The sequence below is a fragment of the Gigantopelta aegis genome, chromosome 14 (genome assembly GCF_016097555.1).
Source record: "Gigantopelta aegis isolate Gae_Host chromosome 14, Gae_host_genome, whole genome shotgun sequence".
NCBI lineage: Eukaryota > Metazoa > Mollusca > Gastropoda > Neomphalida > Peltospiridae > Gigantopelta > Gigantopelta aegis.
The window spans coordinates 28,013,852-28,024,659 of NC_054712.1; positions in this window are offsets into that span (position 1 = coordinate 28,013,852).

Here is a 10,808-nt window from a genome sequence, read left to right on the forward strand (position 1 = left end):
GCGATCTGTTTCATCAATGGTCGCACGAACTATTTGTTATTAGCCAATCATAGCTTTTTCTCGAATCACGTGACGCTTGGTATTTATGATATTTTTTTTATTATTAAAATTTATTGACTCACGGAAAACAAATATGATAATGTCACGGTTGGGGCCTTGGTATCGCTACCTGAAAACATAGATTATAGTTTTATGGGGTTAATGGAGAAGCTGGAAATAATTATAATAGGAGAAGCTGGAAATAATTATAACAATAAATGAAAGGAAGAAAGGAAAGAAAGAAAGATTGAAGGAAATTTTTTTAATGAATTTAAAGAATAAACTTCGATATGAAATATGTTTTAACGCATTTTTAACGTTATTTATATTTAATATCTTTTTCTGTATTTTTATACCATAAATGTAATATTTGATCTTTATAGTTAACCATTTACAAAGCTACTGTTTTTGTTATTAGTGATATTAAATATGACAATATCTTTGTTGAAACTGATTTCATTTCCTGTAAATTATTAACTTTGTCACACTTAAAAAAGTTTCAGCTTTCCTGGTAAATTACTGCAAAAGCTACAAGTATTAGAATCAATATAATGAATCATAATGTAAGATTCTTTGAATTTGTTAGGCACCATGATTATGTGCAAATGTTTATATTGAAGACATTCTATAGATGTATCTTTCACGCTATGGAAAGGGAGAGTATAAAACCTTTCCCATTCCTGTGCAAGAAGGAAGAAATCTCCAGTAATGGATCTCCTCATAGGTGTCCGTCTCCTATAAACGAGACACTAAATAAAACCTTTCCCATTCCTGTGCAAGAAGGAGAAATCTCTAGTAATGGATCTCCTCATAGGTGTCCGTCTCCTAGAAACGAGACACTAAATAAAACCTTTCCCATTCCTGTGCAAGAAGGAAGAAATCTCTAGTAATGGATCTCCTCATAGGTGTCCGTTTCCTATAAACGATACACTAAATAAAACCTTTCCCATTCCTGTGCAAGAAGGAAGAAATCTCCAGTAATGGATCTCCTCATAGGTGTCCGTCTCCTATAAACGAGACACTAAATAAAACCTTTCCCATTCCTGTGCAAGAAGGAAGAAATCTCTAGTAATGGATCTCCTCATAGGTGTCCGTCTCCTATAAACGAGACACTAAATAAAACCTTTCCCATTCCTGTGCAAGAAGGAAGAAATCTCCAGTAATGGATCTCCTCATAGGTGTCCGTCTCCTATAAACGAGACACTAAACAAAACCTTTCCCATTCCTGTGCAAGAAGGAAGAAATCTCTAGTAATGGATCTCCTCGTAGGTGTCCGTCTCCTATAAACGAGACACTAAATAAAGATTCACGGAATCAACCACTAGTTGCCAATTGCCCATTGTGCAGGCATATGGCCTTTGTCAAGTAATATTTTGAGGACATAAACTTGTGCATATTAGTATAAAACTGGAGTTTTATTGTCGTATTGAGCAATCAATAATAAAACTAGCATTAACTGCATATTGTGATATTAAATATTCCTTTCCATGTATAGTGAAACCTTTAATATTAGGTGAATGTCTAACTATGATATAGAGGATTTTAACACTATACATGTATTTATATTAAGTAGATAAGGGACCACCTTGCCTACAACCTTTTTGAAATTTAAATAATTTGGATAGAAATTCATTTTGTAATACATTTGATAGGCAATTATTATACAGTGTTTTAATAGATGTCGTAAAGTTTAAAATATCAAATGTTTTATATTAAAAACTAAAACCAGGATATTGAATCAAAAACGTTTAACAAATCAATTAAAAGTATTAATCCTGGAATTTCATTAATTTAATTGTAAAACATGATATCGTATATTAATCTTGTATATTCTCATATACATCTACCATTCATAAACCCAGTTTTGTCTCTGTTAATTATTTTATGACACGATTCCCGGGTATCGGCATGACGGACAAAACTGAAATGATAATTTTATAACTTATTTATAATTTTAAGACATTTTAAAATTATTTTCAATAAACTCTGTGTTTGAGATGGGACAAACAGGAGACCCGTATATAGATTAGCTCAAGAGGATGTCTGGAAACAGACTGCACACTATTCTCTTTATTTGCTCATGATTAAAACTGATGCTATCAAACAAAACATATTTGATCTATGTCTGTTCAGGCGAATTACAAAATATGCTAGACACCCTACGTGAATACACTACTAAGTGGAACCTAAAACTAAATATTAACAAAACAAAGATAGTAGTACTGGTAATGTATTTAAAAAGAAATGATGTAAAGCGTAAAACCAGAAGACAACTGAAGATACAATGGCCAATATCTAGAATATGCATTTAAAAACAAACCACATTTTGTAAATACAGAATATCTGCTCATAATATCTGTATAGAAGCAGGCAGGTATAGTAATATAGACATAAATGTTAGAACATGCTCTTTCTTTGTAATATGAATGTAGTAGAAAACGAGTACCATTTCATCAAAGTCTGCCCGTTTTATAGTACCGTACTATAAGAAGCAGATAACAGGAACTTACAACTGGAGTCGAGTTATAAATATATATATTGTGGAAAAAAAGAAAATATGCTTAACCAGGCAGGGGTTTCAACCCCGAAAACACTCCCGTGCACACGCACCTGATATGACCATTATATAAATGTAAACTACATATTTGCTATTGATGTACAATGTATTATTCTATGTATTATATTTATTTATGTTTATATATTATAATTATCCCCGTTTGTGAATATTATTATAGTCTGTATATAATATGTGCAGGTGTGTTTTATGCCTCTAAACTGTGTTTTAGATAAAGACATATATATATAAGTCGTTGCGACTTTCTACCACATTTACCGCTATCTGTACATTTACCCTATATGCTGAAAGCATTGATCCACATATCAATATGAACCAAAATGTTGATAATACAGATACTATGATTACCGAGTCACCGTATGTTAAAACAGCCAATATGAATTTGCCATACTAGTACAGACAAAGCAAACTCACCTAAGAATAGCAATGCTAGTATGAACCCACCCTGTATTAGTAGTACATCTTGTCCAGCCATAGTCAATGTTAATTTACTTAATGCTAGCCAAGTAAATTTTAACTCACCTTGTAGTGACACACCTAACATCCCAACAGCAGCTACTTCAGATAACAATATATATAAAAGAAACACTAATAGCCCCAATATCCCTGACTTACCTAATACCAACTTTGTACAAAATATCTCTAACCCATCTGGTCAGAATGCTCAGTTATCATTCATTAGTATCAATGTATGTGAACTGAGAAGCAAACTAATGATACCGGAATTTGTAGATTATGTCTCAAAGCATAATATCCTCTGTTTTACTGAAACAAAAAACAACGAAACAGATTATATGTCCACATTTATACTAGGCTATGTATTTTATTTAAACAACAGAAAAAGAAAAGTATGCCCATCTGGTGGCATAGCTATTGGTATAAGACAAGAACTAATCACCTAATCACCTATATTTCCGAATATATATCTTGGTTCAAAATCCCTGCCATTCTCACAGGTCTTGAAGAAACACTATCAGTTGGTGTGGTATATATCCCCCACATTGGATCCCCATACTATAAAGAAGACACATTTGATATTATTGATCATGAAATTACCCAGGCTAAAAGGGGAAGTAACCCAATTTTACTTTTTGGAGATTTTAATGCAAGAACAAAATGTTTTCCTGACTACACTGAAATTGATATGGATTCAGAACAGTTAAATAACATGGAAACTAATATGATAAACTTTTTTAATGAAATTTACAAACTAAAGTCATATGGTGTGCAAACTGATAGATCAAGTCAAGATACTGGAAAAGTCAATGGGCATGGTGTGAAATTATTAAACATATGTAAAGCACACAATCTTTATATATACTGGGGTACCACGATATCGCGGTACTAAACTATTTGAAAGAAATAAAGAAATGCACTAACATATATGAAGGTAAATATACTTGGGTTGCAATTTTTGCCGTATCTGCATAATGTCCATGCCATTGTGTTGACAGATAAATGCAGTTCTAACATTAAAACAGTTGATGGAAGTACACAATAGCACTGGCTTCCGTTCAAGGGAGGTTACCACGATATCGCGGTAAATCGCAAACGTTACAATACATGGCACTTAAATGTTTCCATACATTTCTAGAGGTCGCGCATTCTAAATATAGTAACAATGTGACCGTGTATAGCCTCGTTTTGATTGTCAACAACCAGACGACAGTCTGATAGCTGTCGGAGCAGAATTATTGTATGTGTGTATGTTAGGTACTGGGGCTATTTATAAGCATGGGGGTGTCATTAAAATCACACTGTTATTTTATGACCAAACAGTCAAACTATGAATACTTACTCAAAATTTTGACATTTCTTCAAATTTGTTAACGGGCAAAACAATGTGTTGTCTGTCATCACATTTCTAACAAAAAACGTGCCACCAGAGGGCGTTGCGTATGCTAAACCGCAAAAAAAATTAAATGCCGCGATATCGTGGAACCCGCGATATCGTGAGCAAGGAGTATACTAAATGGCAGAGTGGGCAGTGATAAGCATGTAGGAAAGGTAACATGTAAAGATAGTAGTGTGATTGACAATGTCATGGGCACGCATCATATATTTCCGATCACTAAACATTTCCAAGTATGTGAATAATACACCAGTAGAAAATAGGTTATGCACACTTTGTGATTCTAACGATATTGGTGATGAATATCATTATCTATTCACTTGTGCCTTCTTTACTAAGTCTCGAAAAACACTCCTAAAACAATATTATGTGAACCCCAGTACCCTAAAATTTAAAGAATTAATGACTAGTAATAAAATAGGTGTCCTAAGAAAAGTCAGCAAATTAATTAAAGAAATTAATGATAAATTTAAAAGACCATAGCTATTTGTATGAACATATACCACATCACTCGAATTAAATATACTTTATTATTATATCACAGATATCCCTATTTTAATAAATCGAAATATACTAGTACAAATTATATAATGAACTTCAATTATTCTACTATACCTAATATTATTGACTTATTGTATATATGTATTTTTGTTATGTCCACTATTTGTATTTCTGTATACATGTATTTATATAATTTAACTATTCATATACTATATTATTTACTATTTAATGTTCTTCTGTAAACCCTGTCCTGTCTTGTCACATATTATATTATGTAATTATTCATGTTTCCCCATATGCCGTTGCCTAACGACCTGGGTGTAATACAGTTCTGTTCTGTTCTGTAGGAATGACGATTCGTGCGGAAAGTCGTGCGAAAAGTCGCAGTGGTCGCAATCACGTTCGCTTTCTGTATAAACATGGCTTTATGCAGATAGGTTCGCCCTCCAAACGGGTCATTTTGCCCCAACGGTCGTGTCGTTTCGCCCTCTCCCCTCCTCATACAATGCTGCCCGGTGTATCGGCGCACCTAAGCATTCAAAGACTATTTTCTATGTGAACACTGTGAAATACTTAAAATGTGTCTCTCAAATTGTTTTATGTCTGTAGTAAATAAAAAATTTAAAATTGTCCATAAATGTAGACAACCCCTTGTATTCAATACGATTTGCACTCCGGTGATTCGGCGCAGTAGATGTGGATCGATGACCCCGCTATTTATAGACCGTCCATGACCTCACTTTGTAGCCCATAAACGCAACACTATTGCCGCAGGATTATTTTAGTACTTTTTTGTTTTGTCTTGTTAAAAAATATTACTATTAAAATGAACGATCACATATGACCCGTCTCGTGATCAGATTCGAAATCTTTTTCTTGAGTGTCACAGTACTGCAGATGCATGCATGTTCATTGTCGTGCATGGCTAAGATGCCTACGTGGATTTTTTTCTCGGGTAGATTGTGCACACACGTGGATCTTATTTTTGTGGTAACAATGTGACAGTTGTGAACTGGAATGACTGTCAATTAAGGTGTAAAACTTTTGTTTCGTTTGCATTTGTCTGTTTTCCTTTTCAGTTTAAATAAAAATAACAGATTTTTTTTTATATCGTTTACTATAAGTTTAAAAATGCGGGAAAGGTGTTTTTAGACTGGTTTTAACATTCTTAATATCAATAAGGCTGGCCTACTTCGCGTTTATATACACGAAAACAGGTGAATGATTTATTTTGAAATTATGATATAATTGTTGATAATTCTAAAAAAAAAAATTAATTGTACCCTTAACATTAAATATGTTGATATTTGATTAAACATTGAAAAGGGAATTGAACTTTAATTCGTTAAAAACACCGACATGACAACTTCCTAAGCATACTTGAGCAAAATACCTAGTGCGCCGAATTACCGGACGCGCCGATACACCGGACACGGTTGTATATACATTTTGTATCTATTGTTGTTTTTTCCAGCGCTACTCTCGGCAAACTAAGTTCAAAACATATATAACTCCCCTTTTCCAATTCTGCGGACCAATAAAAAATGCGCCAAATTTCCTTCATTCAAATTGCGCACCTTTTTCCCATTGGCATTAATCCTACGTGATATTCCAAATTCATAATCACCAAAACCAACCCTTAGCCTGTTACCGACCTCGGGTCGGGGCTGCTGATGCTCCCTTGCACCTGCCAGTACGGGCGGGCCCCCCTCCCTTCCTCCTCAACCCTTTCCTGTCCTGGAATATGCACGTTAAATCTTTTGACTTTTTTTTCAGCAAAAAACTATTTTAACCGAGAGGGATGGAAACCACACGCAGTTGATATACATTCAATAAATAAATAAATCAATCAATCATGGCAGCGAGTTATGGCTAAGAACAGTACATGTATGTAATATTTGCGACTCTGCCTCTAGTCTATATCCTAATAATATGTTGAGTTCATTGATAGTAATAATATACGGTACTTGAATTATTTTAAATTGAATTTTTGGGTTCTGTCATCATAGGGGGTGGGGTAGGTTGTGATAATTAATTTCGATGTTTGCGTCTGTATAGTATACACAAACAATTTTAATATGATTATTTTTAAAATTATATTACCAACCAAACAAAACTATTTACGTTCAGGCACGTCCATCACGATCGCCATCTCCGACCAATGTCGTTTGCATATTGGGGGAAATATAAATTGGTGTCCATTTCCAATAAGGGAAGGGAGATTATTTAATATCTTCGGAGGCTTCGCAGATTCATTGCATAAAAGTTTTGGTTCCGTCACGTGACAAGCGTTACTCTTGAGAAACAATATTATCATTTGTTGGTTGATTTTGACAATAAAGTGAACAATGTAAAACACTATACACCATTTACCGTTAATAGGTCGGTTCACGGTTACTCGAGGTTAATCGCTAGGCCTAGTGGGAGAGGACACAAGCCAGAGAAATTTAGATCAAAATACACCAGGGGCGAAACGACCCGGATAATGGATAAGGGCGAAATGGCTGGGATGCGAATTTGTTTTGGGGCGATTTGTTGTGGACTGGTCAAAGTAGGATTAATTGGTCTTGATAGTTAATTGACAAAGAAGGCAGCGATCTTACTCACCCGGTGGAGAGAACACCATGCGTTATATAGAGAATAATACATGAGTGACCGTTAGATACCATTTATCTCACAACGAGTTGTTTTAAAATGTATCTAAAGAGCTAAAGCGAGTTTGATACGTTTTTAAACGAGTTGTGAGATAAATGGTATCTAACAGGACACGACTATATTATTCTGTTTCTTACAATTTCTTACATATTCTCAAAAACCAGGTTTTGAGCAAAGTTTAACATCTTTTTCGACTAAAAGTTATTTACAGCCGTTGCACTTGTAGCTAACTTACGCGTCATAGACACATGATTGCCCGGTAAACTATACGTCACAGTGTAATCGATTTCCATCGTGTAGTTTTTCATTGGTTGTATGACATTGGTGACCTGGTTTATCACCTAGGAGCAGCCAGTCGTGTGTCTTGAAATTGTTAACACACGTACATGTGTTAACAACCATGTGTAACCAAAAATAACGCATGGTGTTCTCACCAACGGGTGTGTAAGAATTTTGGTCGAAAAAGATTTGCTTAAAACCTGGTTTTTAATGACTTCGGGATTGTTGGTCTGTCAATTAGTAACGCCAGACTTAGGTTTGAGTTCTCTTGGCAGATCACCACTCCCGATGTCAGGTTTAAAGTCCGAGAAGAACTATCCAAAATTCATCTACCTGTTTTTTAAAAGACCAGAAATAATTTAAAATATTTTAAAATTCTATAATAAATTATTAATTAAAAATACTGAGGTTATTCTAGAGTGGGCCCCTTTCCATGTTGGCATCGAGGGAAATGAGATGGCTGATGCCGGCGCAAAGCGAGCCTCTCGGGCGCAAAGTGAGCCTCTCGGAGGCGGCTGTCAGCTTGTCTGTTGGCTATAACTACAACGAAATCTGATCGATGGCAGTGCCGCGCCGTGATAGCTTGTGGCAAATTGACTGGGATTACAGGACCAGGGCGTGGTACGCAAATATTAAGCCCAAGATCTCTACACCGGGTCCTATTTCATTTAACATTAGAGCAACTAGAATTATTGCAAGGTTAAGAATGGGAATTTCTATCGCCTTAAATAATATTAAATTTAAATTGAGAAAAATAGATTCTCCCAATTGCAATAATTGTAACGTCTCAGAGAACGTAAAATAGTTCTTATTTCACTGCTCAAGATATACTAAAAATAGACAAAAACTCATTTCTTTTTTCTCTAAAAATAATATTGTTTTTAATTCATCTAATCTATAAAATCCAAAAAAAAAATTAAACAATACAATAGACCAAAGGTGACATCTAGCGGCTCTTTTATTATATTCTATAATACAAATGTCAGATGTTTTACTTCCACTTTTTTTTTCTCTTTCTTGCTTGGCTGTCTAATATATTGATTCAGATAATGTTCTAAATGATTGGCTGGGTTCAATAAAATATAAGCGCTTTTTTTATTTAGTTAGTTAGCCTGCTATGTAATCTGCATTAAAGGTAGGGTCAACTCAAACAAGAGCCTTATGTGTTGGAGAGATGCATACCCGGACCACCAACACATACTGACACGTTAGCAAATGAAAAACGCGTAATTTTAGAGTTAATAAAACAACATGATTATTCCTGCTAACTGGGGGCAGCCGTTTTGTTTCGTTTTGTGACGTCCGGTGGGATAGCTTGGGGTGAAGTGACGTCAGCTCCTGACCATCTCCTGTATGTACAGTGTAAACAAAGGCAGTAATTTTCGACAAGGCGCTTCTCTTTGATCAACCTGACTTGTAAAACAGCATAAATGACGTAATAATATAATAAACTATTTAACTAAATTTATTTCAAGTTGCATTAACGGAACAAAATGGGGTTATAGTATTTTTCTCTGTTAAATAACCCAAAGGAAAAATTTACACTATTAGGCCTATTGATATGCTACGTTGGAGAAAAAACGACAACCCACGATACCCAAGTGATAATTTTCTTTTCTTTGGGACTATGTAATTGGTCAGTTCTGTGGTTTTAGATGGAAAAGTCTACTTAATCAATAGTTTTACAGAACTATTTACAGTAATAAACCATGTCCATTACAATTTTAGGGGCGACAGGTAATATTCCACAATACCGGTATGTATTTTTGTGTCTAGACAGCGTCAATTAATTGGCTCATCTGGTTACCAATCAAATACACACCTGCCAATCAGGAATCACCGGTAGAAGCAACTAACAGCATAGACCAATAGATCTCTTTCACATTCCACTGCGCATGTGCCCGTTGCGGGGAAACTCGAGGACGCAAATCGCGAACTCACGCGAGATCTCGCAAAAATAGACCTGTGCACAAGTTGGGGGCATAGACAATGGGAGGCCACGCAATAGGAATGTGAATATCTCCATGATTAATTATTCTATCAGTAGGGAACCCGAACATTCTGTCGACATCCAACAAGATATTTGGAGACATTTGTGAATTATTGCTTATCACGAAATAAAAAATATTTTGTTGTTAACGCCCGACAAACCATCGGTTCGGATTCGTACGCAATAAATATCTGATTTTGGCTGAAATAATATTAATGTGTGCGCGCGTGTATGTATGCAGATATTTATTGTATTTAACATAATTTAAATATTTATAAAGCATTATACAGATAAATACATTCAGGATTCTTGTCGGGATTTCTTTTCAACAAGTTATTTAAAATTTTGTTCGGTATTTGGAATAAAATTATATAATACATATGAAAGTTGAGCTATGGTATATAAAACATTAGAATCAGGCCCATAGGAACGATATCTGGAGTTGGAGGAGTGGAGGGGGCACAATATGTAGTGGAGGGACACAGTCTAGTTGGTGGTGGGGGGGAGCCATATTTTAAACCGGGTTTAAAAAAGTGGGGCTATAGCCCCCCCCCCCCCCCCCCCCACCTCCGACCTCTTGGTTGCTACCGACCTGAGAATGGTCAGAAATGTAACTGTATTGCATATACAGCTATTTAAATTCGAAGCAAGATTATTTAACCTAAGAAAGATGTAAGTTTTATTTATAAAAGATTAGACTAGCCGACAGCTACAAACTCAGGATGGTCTCCTTATTATAAAATCATGAGGGTTTATTATGAAGCAAACATATTAAGTACCATGTCAGGCCCGTAGCCAGGGGGGATTGAGAGTTTCTCTCAAATGAAAAACAAAATCGGATTTTATATATAAAAGTCCTTGTCCCTAAATGACCGGGATAACGTAACAAGAACGTCTGTCTGAGGTTCCATTTGCTG